A 24,435-nucleotide genomic window follows, 5' to 3' on the forward strand; every position below is an offset into this window, starting at 1 on the left:
GAGACGCGGTTGTGCCTTTTTCACCACGCAGCTGGTGTGTACAGACTATATGCGATCCTCGGTGATGTGGATGTCGAGGAACTTAAAGCTGTCTACCCTCTCAACCCCAGATCCATTGACGTTAATAGGGAGTTAGCCTGTTCAGAATGAAGGGACTAATAATGATGGGGAGCATAAAGTAAATACCATCGTTAAAGGGGAATTACTGACAAATAGGGGGACTAAAATTAGACAATTTAAAAATTTATTTTATTTGGAGATACAGCAAGGTAACAGATCCTTCCGGCCCAACAAGCCCAAACCCCTCCAGTTACACTCTTGTAACCAATTAACCTACAAATCTATGGACTGTAGGAGGACACCAGAGCACCCGGAGGAAACCCACATGTTCATGGGGAGAACGTACAGTCTCCTTATGGGCAGTGGCGGGAATCGAACCTGGGTCGCTGGGGCTGTAATAGTGTTACACTAACTGCGACGCCGCTGTGCTGCCTAATCTAACAGCTTGCAACGCATGGTTCTAAAAGGCGTGGCCACAGAGGTAGCAGCGGCTTTGCTGAACTCCCAGAATCTAGTCTCAGCTGATTAAAAATGGCAATTTCCGAACCGTTCACGATTCCAGGAAGACTACCTCACTACTGCCCGTTTGCTCAATTTTGTTTATTTATTTGCTGTAACTTCCAGCCATTTTTAGGTTGTGCACTGTACTGCTGCCAGAAAACTTTACGACACAAGAGAGTCTGCAGATGCTGGGAACCCAATGCGACACACACAAAATGCTGGAGGAACGCAGCTGCTCAGGCAACCTCTGTGGGAATGAATAAACAGTTGATGTTTCAGATGGGGGACGATTTGGCAGGTGATGGGTGGGGGAAGGGGATGAAGTAAGAAGCTGGGAGATAATAGGTTGAGAGAGAGCTAGAGATTAGATTAGATTATTAGATTATGAGGACACGCAGTCCTCTTTTATTGTCATTTAGTAATGCATGCATTAAGAAATGATACAATTTGCTCCTCCAGAATGACATCACAGAAACACAAGACAAACCAAGACAAAAAAAACTGACAAAAACCACATAATTATAACATATAGTTACAACAGTGCAAGCAATACCGTAATTTGATAGAAGAACAGACCATGGGCACAGTAAAAAAAAGTCTCAAAGTCTCTCAAAAGTCCCATCATCTCACGCAGACGGTTGAAGGGAGAAACTCTTCCTGCCATGAGCTTCCAGCGCCGCAAACTTGTCGATGCAGCATCCTGGAAGCACCTGACCACAGTTCGACTCGGAGTCCGTCCGAAAACTCCAAGCCTCCGACCAGCCCTCTGACATCGAGCACCGAGCACATCTCTGCCGAGTGCTTCGACCCCGGCCCTGGCATCAGGCAATAGGCAAAGCTGAGGATTTAGGGCCTTCCCCTCTGGAGGTTCTCGATTGCACAGTAGCAACGGCAGCGAAGCGGGCATTTCAGAAGTTACTCCAGGTGTTCCTCCGTGCTTCTCACGTCTGTCTCCATCAAATCAGGATTGTGCACAGCATCCTAGTTCACAGATACAATATCATTCGGAGTGGCCGCGCGCGCTGCATCGCGCCGCCATCTTCTCCTCCCCCAGGAAGGAATCTGAGAGTGGACCGTGGAAGAAAGGGTAAGAGAGGCACCAGGGGAGGAGAAGGGAAGAGGCCAGAGTGAGGAATTGAAGAGGAGGGAAGGGGCAGGTGTATATATTAACAGAAGTTAGAAAAATTGATGTTCATGCCATTCATTTGGAGGCTACCTAAATGGAATATGAGTGGTTGTTCCTCCAACCTGAGAGTGGCTTCATCGTGGCAGTAGAGGAGGCTATGGCCCAACAGGTCAGAATGGAAATGTGGATTTGACTTCAAATGGTTGGTCACTGGGAAATCCTGTTTTTTTTTTGCAGATGGAGTGAAGGAGTTCAACCAAGTGGTCCCCAATCTTCCCCATGGCAACAATAATAAACCTGATTCTGAACTATGACGCTGCTGGATAAGAAAAGAGTGAGTGACTAATGGCCTTTATTGTCGTATTTTCCAGTACATTGTTGGAATCCATCATTAAGAGCACGAATTACACTTTAATGTGTTTGGGTAATTTCAATGTGGTTTTATGAAGGAGAATGGACTTTAACAAATGTGATGCAACGCTCAATCAGCTGGGGGAACTCAGTAAGTTGGGTGGCATCTGGGAATGCAAAGGAACTGTCAGTTTTTGGGTCAAAATGTTGCCTCGATATCACATTTACAAATGTGGTGCTGTTTTTGGGAATATCATAGGCAGAGTAGATAAGGGGGTCTCAGTGGATCGTTACATGATTTAAGATTAGTTTTATTTGTCGCATGCACATCAAACCACACAGTGGATCAAATCAGTAAGGACTGTGCTGGGGGTGCGGCCCGCAAATATCGTCAAGCTTCTGGCGCCAACATAGCACACCCAACATAGCACACCAACAGGTTCTTCAGCCCATTTAGTCCATGCCGAGCTATTATTCTGCCTGGTCCCATCAACTTACGTAGGCCTCCATACCCCTCCCACCCAAACTTCTTAAAAGTTGAACTTGAACCCACATCCAGCACGTCTGCTGATCTCGTTCCACACTCTCACCACCCTCTGAGTGCAGAAGCTCCCTTCAGTTTCCCCTTAAATATTTCACCTTTCACCTTTAACCTACAATCAATCAAGCTCTCTCTCTCTTTCTCTCTCTCTCTGAGTGGCCTCATTATTGGATACACCTGCACACCTGCTCACTAATGCAAATATCTAATCAGCCAATCATGTGGCAGCAATTCAATGTATAAAAGCATGCAGACATTGTCAAGAGGTTCATTTATTGTTCAGACCAAACATCAGAATGGGGAAGAAAGAGAGAGGCAGTTCTGTGGGTGAATGTGCCTTGTTAATGAGAGAGTTTCTAGGAGAATGGCCAAGCTAACTCAAGATGATAGGGAAGATGACAGTAACTCAAATAACCATATGTTACAACAGTGGCATGCAGAAGAACATCTCTAAATGCACAACACGTTGAAACTTGAAGTAGATGGGCTACAGCAGCAGAAAACCATGAACATACACTCAGTGTCCATTTTATTAGGTACAGGAAGTACTGTTTTTCACTGTAACTTGATGTGACAGTAATAAACCAATTTACCAATTGACTAAATCTATATGCTTTGGATAATATTCATCACAATACTGAGGTGTTTTTGTTCCCATATTGATTGATATTTTTTTTCTCTCTCTCACTATTGGATAAAATCGACTTAGAGATGTTTGTCACCCAGAACTCACTCTTCACCCGAGGTGGCCTGTACCAGAGGTTCCCAGCCCCTTTGAAGCCTTGCCATTAACCAAGGGGTCTGTAGGCCCCAGGGTGGGAATTCCTGACCTACGCAGAGAAGTGTGAGTTGGAGAGATGTGAAGACATAGCAATGACATAGAAACAGGTGAGGTGAGTATGAACATGTAAGGGAAACCAATCAAGCTTAAATTGTGAGAAGCTATTGAACGCTGGTTACTGATGTTCTGAGGGATCTTGTCAAACAAGTTATGAAGTAAGTAAATATGCAAATACAGTAAGTAATTTGGAAAGCAATGGCTTGTTCACATTGCACAGGGTGTGGATTGGAAAAAGAAAGGAAAGTCTTGCTATAATTACACAAAGGTGGGTTAGAGCCTCATTAGACATCCTCTGTAGTTTTGGTCGACCTGTTTGAAGAAGAACATGCAGTGTGACCCCTGGAGTAAGTGCCGTCAAGGTTTAGTGGTACAGGTCCTCTGGCCCACAATGTTGAGCTAACATTTTAACCTACTCCAAGATCAATCTAACCATTCCTTCCCACATAACCCTTCATTTTTCTATCATCCATGTGCCTATCTAAGAGTCTCTTAAATGTCCGCCACCAGCCCTGGCAGCCACCGCTATTAAAAGTATTTTCCAACAGTGAATGCTTTTCAGTAGATGTTGAGTGCTAGGTAATCAGTGCAGGGATCAGATGCGTGTCTGAGAGGGAAGCATCAACAATTTCTAGTGATAATCAGCAGCAAATTTCCTGATGTGATATGTGAGATTCATTTTTACACCAAGTAATTGTCAATAAGAGAGTGGTGTGGTCGTGAAGCGGTTAGCGTAACACTTTACAGTGCCAGCGACTGGGGTTCAATTCCCGCCGCCATTTGTAAGGAGCTTGTACACTCTCGCTGTGACCGTGTGTGACTGTGTGCTCTGGTTTCCTCCCACATTCCAAAGGCGTACGGATAGTACGTTGTGGGCATGCTATGTTGGCGTAGGAAGCGAGACTGCAACAGCACATCCACGGACTGTGTTGGTCATTAACGCAAATGACACATCTCGCTCTATGTTTAGATGTTCACATGGCTAATAAAGCGAATGACGCTTATCTCTTTAATTTCCAAGAATAAATAGAAGGTAAAATCTGAGGGAGAACATGCTGGATAACTCAATTGATCGTATTGGTAGCTCTGAAAGGGTTTACTGGAAATGATCCATTGTTTTAATGCATTTGAGAAGTGAAGAGGTTGGGGCTATTTTAATCTTATTTCATTTTGCAGATACATCAGGGTAACAGGCTCCTCTTGCCCAATGAGCCCACGCCTGCCAATTACACCCATGTGTTCTTTCACTGGTTGCTGACTTTAGCAAAGGAACCAAAAATCTGCAGCAGCAGATTCAGTTCACACACTTATCACCTTTCCAACCCACTGCACTCCCACAAAGTTTTCAAAGTTCAAAGCTTAAAGTAAATTATTATTGAAGTATATATACATCTTACAACCTTGACGTTTGTTTCCTTACAGGCAGCCGCAAAACAAGAAATCCAAAAGAACCCATATAGACTGACAAACACCTGAAGTGCAGAGAGAGAGAAACAAACCAAATTGTCCAAAATAAAAGTAAGCAGAAGGCATTGCAGTGACTTTCTGACAGCTTGAAAGGATAACAATGAGAGATCAGTTGCATCATCAGAGATCAAATTGCAGTTGCAGTAAAAGATGCAGCAAGCTGGAGCATTGCATTCAGCTCCAATCACCCCATTACAGTCAGGATGTGAATCAAGGTTTTGGAAATCCATCTGATCCTTTCCTCCTTCAGAATCAGAATCAGGTTTATTATCACCGGCACGTATCGTGAAATTTGTTAACAGCAGCAGTTCAATGCAATACAAAATATAGAAGGAAAATAAATAAATAAACAAATCAATCAATTACAGTGTATGTATACTGAATAGATTAAAAATCTTGCAAAAAACAAATAAAATATATTAAAAAAGTGAGGTAGTGTTCAAGGGTTCAATGTCCATTTAGGAATCAGATGGCAGAGGGGAAGAAGCTGTTCCTGAATTGCTGAGTGTGTGCCTTCAGGCTTCTGTATCTCCTACCTGATGGTAACAGTGAGAAAAGGGCATGCCCTGGGTGCTGGAGGTCCTTAATAATGGACGCTGCCTTTCTGAGACACTGTTGCCTGAAGATGTCCTGGGTACTTTGTTGACTAGTACCCAAGATGGAGCTGACTAGATTTACAACCTCCTGCAGCTTCTTTCGGTCCTGTGCAGTACCCCTCCATACCAGACAGTGATGCAGCCTGTCAGAATGCTCTCCACAGTACATCTAAAGAAGTTTTTGAGTGTACTTGTTGACATGCCAAATCTCTTCAAACTCCTCATGAAGTATAGTCACTGTCTTGCCTTCTTTATAGCTACATCGATGTGTTGGGACCAGGTTAGATCCTCAGAGATCTTGACACCGAGGAACTTGAAGCTGCTCACTCTCTCCACTTCTGATCCCTCTATGAGGATTGGTATGTGTTCATTCGTCTTACCCTTCCTGAAGTCCACAATCAGCTCTTTTGTCTCACTGACGTTGCGTGCCAGGTGACGTGGCAACCCTACTTCACTATACACAGCCTATAGCCCACCATTTTTCTTTCATCCATGTGCCTATCTCAGAGTATCTTAAATATCCTTATTGTATCAACCTCTACAAGCAACCCTGTCAGTGTGTTCCAGGCACTTACTTGTGGAAAAAAACCTACCTCTGACATCTCCCCTAAACTATCCCCCGCTCACTTTAAAATGATGACATTTGGTATTAGCGATTAACTCTATCTTTGTCTCTTTATCTGATACACCTCCATCAAGTCGCCTTTCATCCTTCTTCGTGAATGAAAGAGGGGCAGAACATTGTGGTCAGCACAACACTTTACAGTCCCAGCTACTCGGGTTCAATCTCCGTCACTGCCTGTAAGGAGTTTGTACGTTCTGCCTGTGATCGCATGGGTTTCCTCCAGTTGTGCCGGTTTCCTCCCACAGTCCAAAGATGTGTGTAAGATGATGAGAGCAATTGATCGTGTGGATAGTCAGAGGCTTTTCCCCAGGGCTGAAATGGCTAATACAAGAGGGCACAGTTTTAAGGTGCTTGGAAGCAGGTTCAGAGGAGATATCAGGGGTAAGTTTTTTACACAGAGAGTGGTGAGTGCGTGGAATGGGCTGCTGGTGATGGTGTTGGAGGCGGATACGATAGGGTCTTTTAAGAGACACCTGGATAGGTATGTGGAGCTTAGAAAAATAGAGGGCTATGGGTAACCCTAGGTAATTTCTAAAGTAAGTACATGTTTGGCACAGCATTGTGGGCCAAAGGGCCTGTATTGTGCTGTAAATTTTCTATATTTCTATATACTGGTTGGTAGGTTAATTGGTCATTGTAAATTGCCCTGTAATTAGGCTAGGGTTAAATCTGGGATTGCTGGGCAGTGTGGATCGAAGGGACAGAAGGGCCTATTCCACACAGTATCTTGATAAAAAAAGAGAAAAGCTCGAGCTCACCCAACCGAGTGGATTTCTCACTTTAGAACTTCTCAAGAGTTCACAAGTGCAATTCATGTTGACTGACCTGACAGTGATTTCTGAAGATTATAGGGATACAACACTATGAGGGGTATAGATCGAGTAAATGCAAGCAGGCATTTTCCACTGACATTGGGTGAGACTAGACCCACAGGTCATAGGTTAAGGGTGAAAGGTGAACAGTTTAAAGGGAACCTGAGGGGGAACTTCTTCACTCAGAGGGTGGTGAGAGTGTGGAACGAGCTGCCAGTGGAAGTGGCGGATGTGGGTTTGATTTCAATATTTAAGAGAAGTTTGGCTAAGTACATGGATGGGACGGGGATGGAGGGCTACAGATTGTGGTGTGGAAGTGATGGATATGGGTTCGATTTCAACGCTTAGGTGAAATTTGAATAGGTACAAGAATGGAGGGCTATGGTCCGAATGCAGGTCGATGGCACTAGGCAGCATAATAGTTTGGTATGGACTAGACAGGCCAAAGGGCCTGCCATGACAGACTATTATGAAGAACACTAATTCATGAGGATAACACTCAGTGGCCACTTTATTAGGTACACCTGTACACCTGCTCATTAATGCAAATATCTAATCAGCCAATCATGTGGTAACAACTCAATGAATAAAAACATGTTTTACATGGTCAAGAAGTTCTGTTGTTGTTCAGACCAAACATTAGAATGAGGAAGAAATGTGATCTAAGTGACTTTGATCATAGAATGATTGTTGGTGCCAGACGGGATGGTATCTCAGAAACTGCTGAGTTCCTGGAACTTTCATGCACAACAATCTCTAGAATTTACAGATAATAGTGCAAAAAGAGAAAAAAAACATCCAGTGCTTGGCAGTGAGTATATATTCTGGTTTCAAATACTTTGAGAATGCAAATATTTGCAATGGCAGATAAGCAAAACCAAACTTAGAAGGAGCGTAGTTAGACTGTAAATCAGAGAGTTGTGTATGTTTAATTACTAATATAATATCACATAATAACTGATATTCTCTTATTCCTGATATGATGTGGGATTTTGTTGTTTTTTTTACATAAACTGTATAAATTCATGCAACACACACTAAATGCTGGAGGAACTCAGCAGGTCAGGCAGCATCTACGGAAAAGAGTACAGTTGACGTTTCAGGCCGAGACTCTTCATCAAGACTGGAGAAAAAAGGTGGGAGGTCAGAGTTGGAAGGTGGGGGGTGAGGAAGAAGAAACACATGGTGATAGGTGAAACTGGAAGGTGGGGGAAGGGGTGAAGTAAAGAGCTGGGAAGTCGATCGGTGAAAGAGACACAGGGCTGGAGATGGGGTATCTACTACAAGAAAGAAAAAGGCGAGAGCACCAGAGGGAGGTGATGGGCAGGTACGGAGGTCAAGTGAGAGAGGGAAAAGGGAAAGGGGAATGTGAGAGGGGGACATTACCAGAAGTTTGAGAAGTCAATGTTCATGCCATCACGTTGGAGGCTACCCAGACAGAATATGAGGTGTTGCTCTTCCAACCTGAGTGTGGAGGCCATGGACTGACATGTCAGAATAGGAGTGGGAAGTAGAATTAAAATGGGTAGCCACTGAGGGATCCCACTTTTTCTGGCAGATGGATCCGAGGTTCTCGGTGAATTGGTCCCCCAATCTACGTTAGTTCTCACCGATATACAGGAGGCCACACCAAGAGCACTGGATACAGTAGGTGACCCAAACAGACTCACAGGTGAAGTGTCACCTCACCTGTTTGGGGCCCCGAATGGTAGCAAGGGAGGAGGTGTAGGGGCAGGTGTAGCACTTGTTCCACTTTCAAGGATAAATGTTAGGAGGGAGCTCAGTGGGGAGGGACGAATGGACAAGGGAGTCACGTAGAGAGCGATCCCTGTGGAAAGCAGAAACTGGGGGTGGGGGGGAATGGAGGGAAAGATGTGCTCGGTGATGGGATCCCATTGTAGATGGCAAAAGATCTGGAGATTTATCTGCTGGACGTGGAGGCTGGTGTGGTGGAAGGTGAGGACAAAAAGAACCCTATCCCTGATAGGGTGGTGGCAGGATTTGGTGAGGGCAGACATGCGCAAAATGGAAGAGATATGGTTAAGGGCAGCGTTGATGGTGGGGGAAGGGAAGCACCTTTCTTTGAAAAAGGAGGACATCTCTTTCATTCTGGAATTAAAAGTCTCATCCTGAAAGCAGATGCTGTGGAGACGAAGGAATTGAGAGAAGGGGTTGGCATTTTTACAAGTAACAGGGTGGGAAGAGGTATAGTCCAGGTAGCTGTGAGAGTCAGTGGGTTCTCCCGAGACAGAGAGATCAAGAAAGGGGAGGGAGGTGTCGGAAACGGACCAGGTAAATATGGGGGCAGGGTGAAAGTTGAAGGCAAAGTTGATGAAGTCAACGAGCTCTGCATGGGTGCAGGAAGCAGGACCAATACAGTCGTCGATGTAGCGTAGGAAAAGTGGGGGAGTGATTCCAGTGTCGGCTTGGAACATGGACTGTTCCACATAGCCGACAAAAAGGCAGGGATAGCTGGGACCCATGCAAGTGCCCTTGGCTACACCCTTTGTTTGAAGCAAGAAGAAGGAGCCAAAGGAGAAATTACTGAGAGTGAGGACAAGTTCTGCCAGACAGAAGAGAGGGGTGGTGGTGGGCGACTGGCTGGGTCTGGTGTTCACGAGGATGATTCCAGGATTGAAAGAGTTATCAAACGAGGAACATTTTTGTAGCTCTGGGTCTGTACCTGCTGGAATTTAGAAGGATGAGGGGGGATCTCATGGAACTCTTTCGAATGTTGAAAGGCCTAGACAAAGTAGAGGTGGAAAGGATGTTTCCCATGGTGGGGGAGTCTTAGGTCAAGAGGACACAGCCTCAGGATAGTGTGTCAATTTAAATTAGAGATGCAGAGTTGTCAAATGATGGTGAGTTTGTGGAATTTAGACCACAGGCAGCTGTGGAGGCCAGGTTGTTGGGAGTATTTGAGGCAGAGCTTGATAGATTCTTGATTGGACCAGCATCGAAGGTTATGGTGAGAAGGCTGGGGAGTGGGGTTGAGGAAGGGAAAATAGGATAGCCATGATTAAATGGCAGAACAGACTTGATGGGCCAAATGGCATAAATCTGCTCCGAGGTCTTATGGTCTTATGATGTTCAGAAAGAAATGGAAAGCTTTAAGGCCTTCCTAGTTGGGTGATGGAGGTGCATATGTACTAGACATCCATGGTGAAAATAAGATGCTTCAGGCAAAGGAACTTGAAATCTTTGGAAAAGAGCAAGAGCATATGAGGTGTCATGGATGTAGGTAGGAAGGGACTGAACCGGGGGGGGGGAGGGGGGGAGGGAAATAAAACTGAGTTGAGGTAAGCAGATGTGAGTTCAGTGGAGCAGGAACAAGCAGAAACAATGGTTCTACCTGGACAGGCAGGTTTGTGGATTTTGGGTAGGAGGTAGAAATGGGGGGTGTTTGGTGAGGTTGGCGGCAGTGGTTGGGAGATCCCCAGAGTTAATAAGTTGTGGGAGACAATGGCCTGGTGCTCCTTAGTGGGATACTGTTCAAGGGGTAGGTAAGAGGAGGTGTCTGCCAGTTGTCCCTTGGCCTCAGCAAGGCAAAGGTCAGTCTGCTAGACTATTAAAGCACCCCCCCTATCTGTGGGTTTGATGGCAAGGTTAGGATTGGTGCGGAGGGAGTGGAGAGTACAAGTTCTGTTTCGGCTAAATATCTAGAGGTGTGTTGTTGCTTCAGGAGAGGAAATTTAAGTAGGTTGACAAATTTGTTCATCAGCATAGATCCTGTTTATTTTTCTGGTTTCCTGGCTTTTTTTTTTACCCCACTTTATTTTCCTGGGTGTTTCTATCTCAGAGGACCTGTCCTGGACCCAGCACGGAAGTGCAATTGTGAAGAGAGCACAGCAGTGCCTTTGCTTTCCGAGGAGTCTGCAGAAATTGGGCATGACATCTAAGACTCTGACAAATTCTATATACATGCAGTGGAGAATATATTGACTGGCTGAATCACAGCCTGGTTTGGAAACACCAATACCTTTGAATGGAAAATCCTACAAAAGGTAGTGGATTCAGCCCAATACATCATGGGTCAAGCCCTCCCAACCAATGTGAGCACATCTGCATGAAACACTGTCATAGGAAAGCAGCATCCATCATCAGAGATTCCCACCATCCAGGTCATCTCCCTGCTGTACCCGGGTAGAAAGTAATAGAGCCTCAGGATTTGTACCACGAGGCTCAAGAACAGTTACTACACCTCAACCATCAGGTTCTTGAATAAAAGGGGAAAACTGCACTCAGTTACCCCATCGTTGAAATGTCTCCACACCAATGATCTCTCCCTTAAGAGTTCTTTATCTCATTATTTCATATTCTCGTTATTTATTGCTATTTATTTATATTTGTATTTGCATAAGTTTGTTGTCTTCTGCACTCTAGTTGATCTTTCATTGATCCTGTTATAGTTACCATTCTATAGATTTGCTGAGTATGCCCACAGGAAAATGAACCTCAGGGTTGTATATGCTGACATATACAGTATGAACTTTGATAATAAGATTTACTTTGAACTTTGACCTATAACTGTGTTAGCTCACCATTTATCAAGTAAAATGTTGCTCCCTGACGTCGGGGAAAGCAAGTCAAGCCAGTTGGAAGACACACAAGTTACTGGAGGACCTCAGCAGGTCAGGCAGCATCTATGGAAAGGAATAAACAGTCGATGTCTCGGGGCAAGGCGTTCTCAGCCTAAAATATCGACTCTTTATTCCCTTCCATGGATGCTGCCTGACCTGCTGAGTTCCTCCAGCACTTTGTGTGTGTGGCTCTGGATTTCCAGCAACCGCAGAATCTCTTGTATTTATGATCATGCCAGTTAAGTTACGTTGTAAAGAAAGTAACTTTGTTTTACGTAGTCTATGATCTCACTTCTGGGAAATGATTCAAAGCATGACTCGCAAGATTACATGGCTGAAATCCAACCCACTGTTTTTATGGGGGAGGGTAATCCGGGCTCGTTTACATAGCAGAGATATAAATGACATGATATTTTATTTGAAAGCTAAAAGGCTCAGTGGATAACATCATTTTAAAAAAATGTTGTATCTTAATATCTAACTAAATAGATATGATTTAAAATCTCATCCATTTAACCACAGATCTGCAGATCCACAAGACTGTATCAAGATTCAAGATTATTTATTGTCTATCTTTGTACACAAGAGTAAAGGAGAAAAAAATGACTGTTATTCCAGATCTGATACACATAAAAAACACAATAAGCATAAAGAACACAAGAAAAAAACCAAAATAACTATGAATACATAAGATTAGCTTATATACGCACTCTGATTGTATGTCCATAAAGTGACTCTAGGTATACGAGTGTCTACAGAAGGTGATTCTAACAGGAAATGATAAAGTAGTGGTGGTTGGGGGTGTGGAGGGGTGGGTCAGTGGGTGGAGGTGTTGATCAGCCTTACTGCTTGGGGAAAGTAACTGTTTTTGAGTCTGGTGGTCCTGGCGTGGATGTTACGACGCCTCTTCCCTTATGGGAGTGGGACAAACAGTCCATGAACAGGGTGGGAGGGACCCTTCATGAAGTTACTAGCAATTCTCCGGTACCTTTCTGTATATGTGTCCTTGATGGTGGCTAGGCTGGTGTCAATGATGGGTTGGGCAAGCTTTAACCAGCCCCAATAAATTATACTTTCAAATCCTGGAGAATTATAACTGAGAATCTTGAAATATAATCTTCCTCGTTTTGCACACAACTGCCCTGTGACTCCTGCCAATATTCCCAGTGCCTTATATTTATTGAGGAATTATTTAGGGACTAAAACTAATTTTCTTGCTTTTATTGCTGCTAATTGTTCAGGAGCTTTAAAAAGCAACGTTGAAATAATGTGTCACCAGTTATTATTATCTCCTGAAGCATAATTTGAATATTACATCTATTCATATGTGAATTTAAGGAACACTTAAAGTAAAATTCAGTTATTCATCTAAAGGAAATGCAAATTTTATTTTACAACTTGAACTGCACGGCGAATTATTAAAGCTCAGGTTCAAGTCTATTGTAATTTCAATTGTACATGCAGTATTTGTATTTATTTATTTAAAGATATAGAGCAGAATAGGCCATTCTAGCCCTTCGAGGCACACTGCTCAGCAATGGGGAATGGGGAGTGGGGAAGAAATGTGATCTAAATGACTTTGACCCTGGAATGATTGTTGGTGCCAGATGAGGTGGTTCAAGCATCTCAAAAACCGCTGACCTTCTGGGATTTTCACATGCAACGGTCTCTAGTTTAGAGAGAGTGGTTCGATTTATAAAAAAAAAACAAACCATCCATTGAGCGGCAGTTCTGTCAGCAAAAACGCCTTGTTAATGAGAGAGGTTGGAAGAGTGTGGGCAGATTGGGTCAGTAACTCAAATAATCACACATTACAGTAGCGGTGTGCAGAAGAACATCTCTGAATGCACAATGTGTTGAACTTGAAGTGGGTGGGTAACAGCAGCAAAAGACTGTGAGCATACTCTCATCGGCTGCTTTATTAGGTACCCGCGGTAGAGTGCCCACTGAATGTATGTGTTTGAAATTTGAAGTAAAAACACAAAATACTGGAAATAATTATCAGGTTGGGAAGTGTTTTTGATGTAGACTACATGGCTTTTAGCACCCAGGGAAGGGAAACAAATATAACATTTCAGGTCAATGGCCTTTCATCAGAATTGAGCTTGGCTTATGCTTTTTAACAAAATGGAATTTTGTTACTTTACAACTTAAAGATAACGCTTAAAGTTTAGCTATATTGTCACACGTACATTGAAACATACTTTGAAAAGCACCATTTGCATCAAATCAAATTAGCGAGGTCTGTGCTGGGCAGCCCACAAATGTTGCCACAGTTCCTGTCTCAACATGGCATGCCCACAGCTGACTAACCATACACCTTTGGAACGTGGTAGGAAACTGGAGCACCTGGAGGAAAGCGGAGAACGTACAAGCTCCTTAAAGACAACGTTGGGAAATGTACCCAGATCGGTGACTGGTGACGCTATGAAGTGATGTGTTAACATTAGACTACCATGCCATCCTGGATTCTGTTCTCTGAGTAACTTCTGCTCTTTGGATTTTGTTGATTTTCCTAATAAAAAGCAATATCTCACATTGAGTGGTGTGAGTTCAGATGTTGTATAGATCTATTTCCTCAACCCTGTTAATGTTTTCTTGCGTCTTGTCTGCCCTTCCGCCAACAACTTTGGAATTGCCACAGAGTCTTCAATCATAAAGCTGGCACAGGTCTCAGTGTTTACCACCAAAATGCTGGGAAACCTCAGGGAAACTGCTGAAGGATCCGGATGTTGTCCTATTTCCAAGTCTACGTTGTTGATACAAGTTCAAGTTCAAGCATATTCTCATCTTATTGTACATACATACAACCAAACAAAACAATGTCATCCAGACCATGGTGTACTCACAAAACATACATCACACACAGCACAGAAAACCAAACAGTACCACAAATAAATTAATACAATATAATTCAAAATGCATGTGAAATGCACAGCACAGGCAAACAGTAAACAACTCGCTGTCCTAGTGATGAGACCTCGGTGGTGGCCGGGTATTCATTAGTCTCACAGCCTGAGGGAAGAAGCTGTTACCCAGTCTGGCAATCCTGTTCCTGGTGCTCTTGTACCTCCTTCCTGATGATAGTAGTCAAAGACATTGTGGGGTGAGTGCTAGGGATCCTCAACAGTGCTTAGGGCTCTTCGTATACAATGCTCCTGGTAAGTGTCACAAATAGGAGAAGGGAGACTCTGGTGATCCTCCCAGTGGTTTTTACTGTCCTCTGTAGGTCTTGCAGTCTGATGCCTTGCAGCTTCCGCGCTACATAATCCTACAGCCAGACTAGACACTCTCAACGTTATTCCTGTTAAAGTGTGAACGATGGTGGTTCCATTATTCCTCTATGTAGAAACCTACTTTTTGCTACATTTAAGTTCCAGTTCTTCAGCACTAGTACCAACTTTCTCTCTAAAAACTAACTAGTTAGCTATTCTACTGGATCCTTCTTCTTCTTGCAACCACTTGAGTTGAGTATGATGTTCTGCAAAGGGCTTGAGGGAGAAAGGAGAATGCCTGTGTGTAACTTTATTTAACATGGGGAGGCTGATGCACGGGCAGTCACCACATGGTCTTTGATGGATCGGAGTCAGGGTCCAGAGGCCTGGAATGCACGACGACTTGGGACCCTTCAATGCTGCAGCCTTCCTCCGCAGTCTCTGCCGGTCTGATGTTGCCATCATCTTCTGAGGTCTAGGTTGGATCGCTCTTTTTCTGGAACCTCTCCCCTCGACTTTAATGCCATGGGTGGCCCTACCAGAAGCTTAGCGCCAGATGGCTGAACTCCAGGTGGCAGTGCTCTTGGGATCTCAGGAACTCACAAGCCTCTCCATCAAGACAAGGTGGTAATCCTTGTATGGGTCCACATTCATTAATCATATTTACTAGTCTGCAAGGTGATGCCCTATCAAAGGCCTTTTGAAAATCTAGATAAATTACATCAACTATATTACCTGTATTAACTGTCTCTATTTCCTCTTCAAAGATAGAGATGGAAGATGTCAAGCCACTTAAAGAATAGACTCAGCTGAAGTTGAGATTTGGTCATTAGCTCACACCACCATCACATTGTTGGTGGGAGAAGATAACAGCTGAGGAGAATTCTGCAAGGTCTTTGTTACTCATAATCAGAATCAGAATCAGAATCATGTTGAATATCATTGACATACACTCAGTGGCCACAATTAACTACCTCATGTACCTAATAAGTGGCCATTGAGTGTATGTTCATGGTCTTCTGCTGCTATAGCCCACCCACTTCAAGGTTCAATGTGTTGTACATTCAGAGATGCTCTTCTGCACGCCGCTTTTATTTGAGTCACTGTTGTCTTCCTGTCAGCTTGAACCAGTCTGTCCATACTCCTCTGACCTCTCATTAACAAGACTTTTTTGCCCACAGGATTGTCACTCACTGGATGTTTTTTGTTTCTCACACCATTCTCAGTAAACTCTGGAGATTGTTGTGCATGAGAATTCCAGGAGTTCAGCAGTTTCTGAAATACTCAAACCACCCCATCTGGCACCAACAATCATTCCACAATTCCAACAATTTTTATAGATTAATTAACTAAGTGCTGCAAAAAGAGACCAAAAATATGAGATAGTGATCATGGGATCATGGGTTGGTTCATTGCCTGTTCAGAAGTCCGATGGTGGAAAGCTAGAAGCTGTTCCTAAAGCAACTACTTTTGAATAAGTTTAATTGTCATTCAACCATACACATGTACACAGCTAAATGAAAGAGCCTTCCATAAGAGGATATTTTACATAGAAGGAGCAAAGATTCATTGGGCGGCAGACTCAATGGTAGGTGGGATGCATGGGGCAGAAGCAAGATTAATAAGATCAGCCACCGAAAGGCGGACTTTCAGTAGAAAATTTGGGATGGGAAGCTTGGTTAAAGAGGAGGTTCTGCTGAGTACTTTGGAGGCCTTCAGAGAAATGCTGCGAGAGGTGTTGATGAACGTGTGTGAAGCCTGAAGCACCAACAGGCTATAGAAAGGTTGGGGAATCGTAAAAGTGTAGAGTACGTACAGAATTAGGCTTGAGCAAGTACCCACGTGCAGACACAGTCAAAGGGGACAAGAACAGACATCTGGAAAAAGATAGGAAAAAGGGCTGCAGAGCCTGGGAGAAAGAAAGAAATGAGATCAAAGGGAAAGAGAAGCAATAGGCTCAAGTCCGACCAGCAGTAAAAATGTTTGCCTCAATGGGAAAATGCAGGGGTCTTTTGGTTACCTTGGCATTGCAATGATACACTCTGGAAGTAAACAGGAAAGATGAAAGTCTTTGACCTGAAATATTCACTTGGGTTTTCAGCCCACAGGTGCTGTCTGACTTGTTGACTCTTTCAAGCATTTTTGTTTTATTTTATCTGAGAGTATGGGAGGAGACCATTAAGGATCCCACAAAAATTACTGTAATACAATCAGTTAGGTTTGAAAGGGCATTTGGCGGACTGTGGCTGACATTGACCTATATAATCTATACATCTTTATATTGAGACCAACTCATTTACACTATAATGACCTGAGGTTTTGAGCTAAGTGATTTAGATTTCACTCACAAACCTGACTGGCTGTCTGCTTTATTATACATTCAAGTAAGGTAACGTTCAAGTATTGAGGAAAGAAACATATTTAGAGCCAATGTCACTGGGTTATAGAGAAACAGTCACAATTTAAATTTAGTAAGATAATCATACTGCTCTTGCCAAAGAATAAGGTTATGTTACCTACGGTTCTCAATTTCTCCACACACTCAAATACCAAAACCCACCTAGACACGAGAATTTATTCATTTTCTTTACTTTACTTGCTTTGACAATATTGTTTTAAAGTCAGCAATAATTTGCTGGATCTGCAGGCTTCAGTTCCTTATCACAATTCTTCCAGAAATAGTAATGGACTCCAGGGGCAGTAAAATTTAATGAGTAATAAGCCTATTAATTGTTAAATGAATACAGCAAAACCAGATAAATACGTTACCGAAGGAGACTCACATTCTGTCTGGAGAAGGAAAGTCCTGACTTTAAGCCGTGCTGAGCTCTTAGGCTGCCCCTCGCGTCTTCTCTGCCTCAGTCTAGGCTTGATGGGAGCCAACAGGTGTCAGCTCCAGTGGAATCAAAATATCGACCAATCGTGTGTGATAATGATGAAGAGCTCAGACACCAATGAAAGCAACACTACGATTGAGCAGTGGGATTGAACTAGCCTGGAACTGAAGTGCGTATTATTGGCAGCAAGACCTCTAATTCCATCATCTCTTGAAGCCATTCACAATAAAGACGACTAAATGCTCATGTACTATAAATAGATATTACTCATTATAGGTCCAAGTTTTTTTTTCCCCCCTTCTTCTGGGCCTAATGTGATAAACGTATCCCCAGGCTGAAGCAAAGTATTATAAAATTCTTTAAGGAAATTCATATCAAAACTGTTGTGATTCCTGGTTTTGTTACATGGGAGAAATCCTGAGAGGAGGTTGTACTTGAAGATGGTTATATCATAAAATGTTACAATTTCTATGTGTGATTTGAAATGAAAATCTGACAGCTAATGTCTTTGATATGTTCTAAGCAACAAATTTGTTTCTATACAGTGTTACAGATTTTCATTAAAATTAAAACGTCTTTTTTTTACAATGGTTCAATTGCGTTTATTGTTCTATGCAGAAGTACAAATATAAATGTAAGTTCAGTGAAAAACTTATTACAGCGGCCTCACAGGCACAGAGCAGCATACAAGCAGCAATATCGAAACACACAGAGTAAGCATAAATAAGAAAAAATTGAGAAAGGATCTAGGGCTTTCCCGGTGTATATGATGAATAAACTTCCCTGATGAAGATGGCAGAGTTTGTTACCGAAACATCGGTTAAAATTGATACCTGTACCTGGCTGGAAGTCTGAGAAGAGTTTATTTGTAAAAACACAATTCTTAGAAGAAAGTACACAATTAGAACAAGGAAGTGCATTTTATAGCAAAGTGATCAAAATGGTCATGGTGTTGCTAAACTGTAGTAATTAGGGGTGTATGGGGTCTCCAGGGAGGAGTAGCACTTCCGGTGAGGGGGCTTTTTATATCTAGCTTTGGACCCCACCAGACACTCAGCTCTGAGACCTGTGGCTCCAAGTAGCTGTTTGCATGCGGCAGGGGTCACACCCCAGTACACTGCTTCGGCCCACAGGCTAAACCAAGTGACGGTAGCTGGAGGGCTGCATACCCTGGAGAGATAGAGACATGCCTGTCCTAGTATGTAAATCCAGTTCTGGTGAACCGGGAGAATGAGACCTACAGTGAGATGCACAGCCGGAAGGGCGGTTCTGCAATGCTCTGTGGAGAGCAAAAGGCATGACAAGGCATAGAAGAAGTTATGGTCAACCACTACAACTAAGGAAGACCCCAGTTCTGACAACTACTTGTGCCATTGGTCCCCGACTTCCAAGACTGAGAGAGTGAAACTGCTTCAGTACAATAGCTTTTCCAACTTTAAAAACTCTCCTACACAGGTTTCCTGTCATCATCAGACACAATGGAAAACCACCAATAATTAGTGTTTTTTTTTCTAGTTTATTCAAGAACCAAATGGTTGAAGGAAATTAGCTGTTCTTGAACCTAGTGGTGTGCAACTTCTCTACCTCTTGCCCAATGGTAGCAGTGAAAAGATGGCACAGCTTGGCTGGTGAGGATCTATGACGATGCATGTTACCCCCTTGAGGCAGACCCTCCTGTAGGTACCAGTGAGTCTCAAATTACTCAAATTTTCTGTTCTTAAATCCAAATTACATCAAGTATTTATCCCTTCGTGGATTTTATCTCTTATTAGAGGAGGTCGGGTTTGAGGTCGTGATTGTTTAACTTGTTCAAATCTACTATTTGCCTAGTTAGCCCATTGCTTTGCTTTGTAGGTTAGTTGCTCAGTAGGTTTTTGTTTTTTGGGGTTTTTTTTCTCGTTCTATTGGTATATATGGAAAAATTAGTACACAATTATATTACCTTGTTATTCTATAATTAATTTATGTTGTTTGCATTTTTTTGTATTAATATTACTTGTATATTTATATCCTAACAATGTATTGGTTGCTATATGTTTTACTCTTTGTGTACTAATTCAATAAAAAGATTTAAAAGGAAGTATTTATACTCTTAGGAACAAAGGTGATTCAATATAAGTTCAATAGCTACAAAGAGCAACACGTAAAAATGCTGGAGGAACTCTGCATATTGGGCAATTGCTTATTGCAATTGTCTGACAAATGGTGCCATTGAATTACATATTTATGATCAGAGCACACTATAATTGACAGGAAACTTCTGAATATGCAAATATCTTTGCTAGGGCATGGATGGTCTAAAGGCTTCTGAGGACAGAGAGTTCAGACAGCCAAGATCAGTGTTGTGAGGGCTGACTCTCTGAGTCCACAAACATCCCAGCTGTTGATAGATGGAGCATACATGCCCCTGACTGTATTAAATGTAGTAACTTCCTTGGCCTGTATCACAATGATGCAAAATTAACTTAGTTTAAACTGTTGACATTTGCTTTGATATAGGACAGATAACATAACCCCATTGTTTAACTTTGATGCATATAATGCATTTGAGGACTCCATGGTAGACTAGCGATTAGTGTGAAACTATTACAGCTCAGGGCATCAGAGTTGGGATTTCAATTTTGATGCTATCTGTGAGAAGTTTGTACATCCTTCCCGTGAAGCACATGGTTCCCTCTGGGTGTTGTGGTTTCCTTCCACAGTCCAGAGATGTTCCGGTTAGTAGGCCAAATGGTCATTGTAAGTTGTCTTGTGATCAGGCCAGGGTTAAATAGGCGGGTTGTTAGACAGTGCCGCTCATTGGGCTGGAAGGGCCCGTTCCACGCTGTGTCTCTAAAAATAAAAATAAAATAAATAAAATAAAAAGTCTCACAGTTATGACAGTTTGCAAATAGTACCACTGAGCACTGGATCCCTGCGGCCGACCAGTAGCCTGTGCTCATATACAGCACTGTAAGCTGCCCTTTTGATTTCAAACTGATTATTGCTTGTTATTGACTATTGCTAACTGACTATTGTTTCAAACTGATTATTGGGTGGTGCAGCAGTGTAACGGTTGGCTCACTGCTTTGCAGTGTCAGTAATTATGATTCTTTCTATATGTACAGAGTTTGTACAGTCTCCCCGTGACTGTGTGGGTTTTCTCCAGGTCCCACATTCTAAGGACATACAGGTTAATGTTAGTAAGTCATAATGATAGAATGGTGTGGGAAGCATTGTGACACTTGCGGGCAGCCTCCAGGACCTCCTTCAACTGTGTTAGTTTTTGACACAAAACGACACATTTCACTGTATGTTTTGATGTTCCATCTAAAAATTGAACAGTTATTTGATACTGTGTCCCAAAAAGGACAATGTGGATTTTCCCAAACTGGAAACTGTGGCTGAACCGGGAGATCTACTCCTTACTGCAGTCTAGGATTGCAGTGTTCAAATCAGGTGACCTTCAACTTTTGCAAGAAATCAAGATACAACCTCTGTAAAGCTGTCAGGGATGCCTAGAGACAGTACCAGTCCAAAATTGAGTCCCAGACCAAACATCGGTTGTGGCAGGGCTTACATGCTCTAATGGGCTACAAGGCAAAGTCAGGCAGCATTGGTGGCAACAGCACATCCCTCCTGATGAGCTTAATACATTCTATGCACGTTTTAAACATAGGGGGATTGGAATGTCATCTCCCACCCAACAGCCTCCAATGCATCTGAACCATAGTCGATGCAAGATCAGTCTTCCTGGGAGTGAACCCACAGAAAACATCTGGCCTGGAAAGTTCCCTGGCCATCCACACAGATCAGCTGATGGGAGTTTTTGCAGATATTTTTAACCTATTCTCTGCTTTAATCTGAGGTTTCCCACCTTCTTCAAGAAGACCACTTTATCCTAATACTAAAGAAAAATTGGGTTACAGGAGCATCAAGACCCACATCACCAGGTTCAGGAACTTTTATTACCCCTCAACCATCAGGCTCTTGAACCAGAGGGTATAACTTCGCTCACCCTCACACTGAACTGTTCCCACAACCAATGGACTCCTCATACCATATTCTCAATATTTATTCAAGCAACACACATCAAAGTTGCTGGTGAATGCAGCAGGCCAGGCAGCATCTCTAGGAAGAGGTACAGTCGACGTTTCAGGTTGAGACCCTTCATCAGGACTAACTGAAGGAAGAAATGTTGCCGCACCATTATAAAAGTTTCATTCCAGTTGAAGCATAAGAGACTGCAGAACCAGAATTCAAAAATAACGTTCAAACTTTAAAGTAAATTTATTATCAAAGTATGTCTATCTCACTTTGAGAGTCTTGTAGGCATTCTTAGAAAGAAATACAATAGAATCAGTGGAAAACTACACACCAAGACTGACAAGCAACCGATGTGCAAAGGAAGGTAAATTGTGCAAACAGAAAAGAGTAAATAGTAATAATAAATAAATAAATAAATAAATAATATTGAGAATATGAGCTGTAGAGTCCTTGAAAGTGAGTCCACAGGTTATGTTCAGTGACCAATTCAACATCGAGATGACTGAAGTGATCCTTGCTGATTTAGCAGCCTGATGGTTACGGGGCATAACTGTTCCTGAACCTGGTTCGTCCTCCAAGAGGACAACAGCAATCTTGTTGTAGGGTTTGGAGGCTTGCATGCCTCAGTGACCTGGAGAGCTATGTTGGCTGGGGTCAGAGTCTTGTGCTTTGACTCTTGGTAGGGTCACCCATGCCAAACAGGTCAAAGGGTAGAGGCCAGACTAGGAGTGGTCCACCTGTCCTCCAGGTTTGGAAGGTTCAGTTCAGGTCTAACAACCATGACAGATAAAAAAAAACTGTTATGGAAACAGCAATGAAGAATCCTCTATCTGTGTGCAACAGTATTCCTGAGTCTCCACCCAGGATTTTCATTACTGACAGTAGTGAAAACTGAAAGGACGCTACTGGTATGATGGAAGAAGCCCTGAACACCAGCAAGGTCAAGACCAAAATTGGTTTTTGGAATGTACAAACCATGTACAACAATGCTAAGCTAGCACAAATAACTGCAGAAATGTGTCGTTTCAACCTTCATGTACTGGGCATCAGTGAAAACAGATGGACTGGGTCTGGCAGACTAAAGGCAGCAAATGGTGAGACAGTTTTATACTCAGGATGGGAAGAGGGTCAGCACCATGATGGTGTAGCTGTTATTTTGAAGAAAAGCAGTGAGAAGTGCTTGCTGGAATGGAAACCAGTCAACAGCAGGCTGATGAGAACCAGACTGAAAGGGAAGCAAGTGAACATGACTGTCATCCAATGCTATGTTCCAACTAATGACAGAGTTCACACTAAGGTGAAGCTGTACCAGAGCTGGGTTCTGTCCACATTCTTGTATGGGTCAGAATGCTGGCACATGACAGAAAACGATCTTGCCAAGCTGTCGTCAATCTGTGCCATGAGCCTTCGGAAGATCCTCCATATTTCCTGACCAAGAAAGATCTCCAAACATGCCCTACCCCTTCAGTGTCACCAAGAGGACATGGCCACAATCATCATGAGGAGATGTTGGAGATGGACAGGGCACGTGATAAGAGAGGCCAACCACCATCAAGACAGCACTTCATTGGGCCTCTGAAGGGTGGAGGAAATGCAGGAGACCGAAGACAACCTGGTTCTGTACCGTAGAGGTAGAAATGAGGACCCTGAACCACACCTGGGGCACAGTAGAGAAGATGGCCAAGGACAGACAGAGATGGAGGACCTTCATTGCTGCTCTAAGCACCACTGGCATAACAGGCAGTAAATAACTAACTAACCTGGTTCATACCATGAACATGAGTTCTAGAGTAAATAAGAAACAGAAAAAGCTGGAATTCTTAAGTAAGAAACAGTAAAAGCTGAATTAACTTGGCATATCAGGCCATGAATGACTCCGTTGCTTCTCTCCGAATGAGGTGCTGAGCAAGGTTGAAGTTGACGAGGATGAAAGCGGAGGATGGGTGGGTATTTGTTGCCATCTGCCTGTGTTTGACCGGTCTTCCTCTCCCTCTGACTAGCTGCTGTTGGAGGAAAATACAGAAGTATTGGGATCCATGTTGTCAGGATTGATCAATGAGGCTTTGGACTCATTTTGGGGGACTTCGTGGCTCATGTTGCATGTGTTCCTGGATTCTGGTTACTTTTTTTTTTGCAGGTTTTGAGCAGTTTGATTGGGACGATCAATGCGGATTGGGGCTGCTTCCACAAAGAAAGGCCCTGTGGCCTGCATTGGCCAGCAGCGTGGCGTTGAAGTGATCTAAGCTAAATACTACTGTTTTGACGTTTGATATTCTATGTGTTGTTCACTCGCTTTTTGCTGTTTGCTCAATTTGTTTTTTTTTAATGTGTTTGGTGTTTGTTGTTTTCTTGAATGGGTTCCATGGCGTTTCTTTGTTTCGTGGCTGAGTTGTATTTTGTACACAAACTTTGTTAATAAATGTACTTTGAATCTTTAAATACCTGAGGACTGAGATACAGAGTTAAGTCTCAAGTCAGTTACAACATCATCAGAACTAGAAAAATGAGAAAACAAATGCATTTAAGTTTGGAGAAAAGGGGAAACGGTGGAGAGAAGAAAGGCAGTTCTGTGTGAGGGCAGAGACAAAGTTTGCTCTGTCACTTCTGCTTTGCTTTTGGTGGTGCCTAGCTTATCATAGCTAAACTGCCTGGAGTGGGAGGGAGATAAAAGAGGTCAGTTTAAAAAAAACTATGTTGGTGGAAGTGTGCAAAGTCCAAGGTACAAAGTACAAAGTAAATTTCATTATCACCAAATACTACCCTGAGATTCATTTTTTGCAGACATACGCAGTAGAACGATGAAGAGTAGAATCATTGAAAAACTACTCACAAAGACTGATGAATTGTGCACACGTAAAAA

The 24,435-nt window shown here is 42.9% G+C and overlaps 1 protein-coding gene across 1 annotated transcript in view; it reads right to left on the reverse strand.

Annotated features, from left to right (window-relative positions):
* Positions 1-17,561, reverse strand: part of LOC134337286 (uncharacterized) — a 48,057-nt gene extending 30,496 nt beyond the window's left edge. Inside the window, exon 1 of the mRNA XM_063032159.1 lies at positions 17,482-17,561. The gene's annotated coding sequence lies outside the window, so the exon portion shown is untranslated. The remainder of the gene's footprint in view (positions 1-17,481) is intronic.
* Between the last annotated feature and the right edge of the window lie 6,874 nt (positions 17,562-24,435).

This window comes from Mobula hypostoma, chromosome 24, assembly GCF_963921235.1.
Source record: "Mobula hypostoma chromosome 24, sMobHyp1.1, whole genome shotgun sequence".
NCBI lineage: Eukaryota > Metazoa > Chordata > Chondrichthyes > Myliobatiformes > Myliobatidae > Mobula > Mobula hypostoma.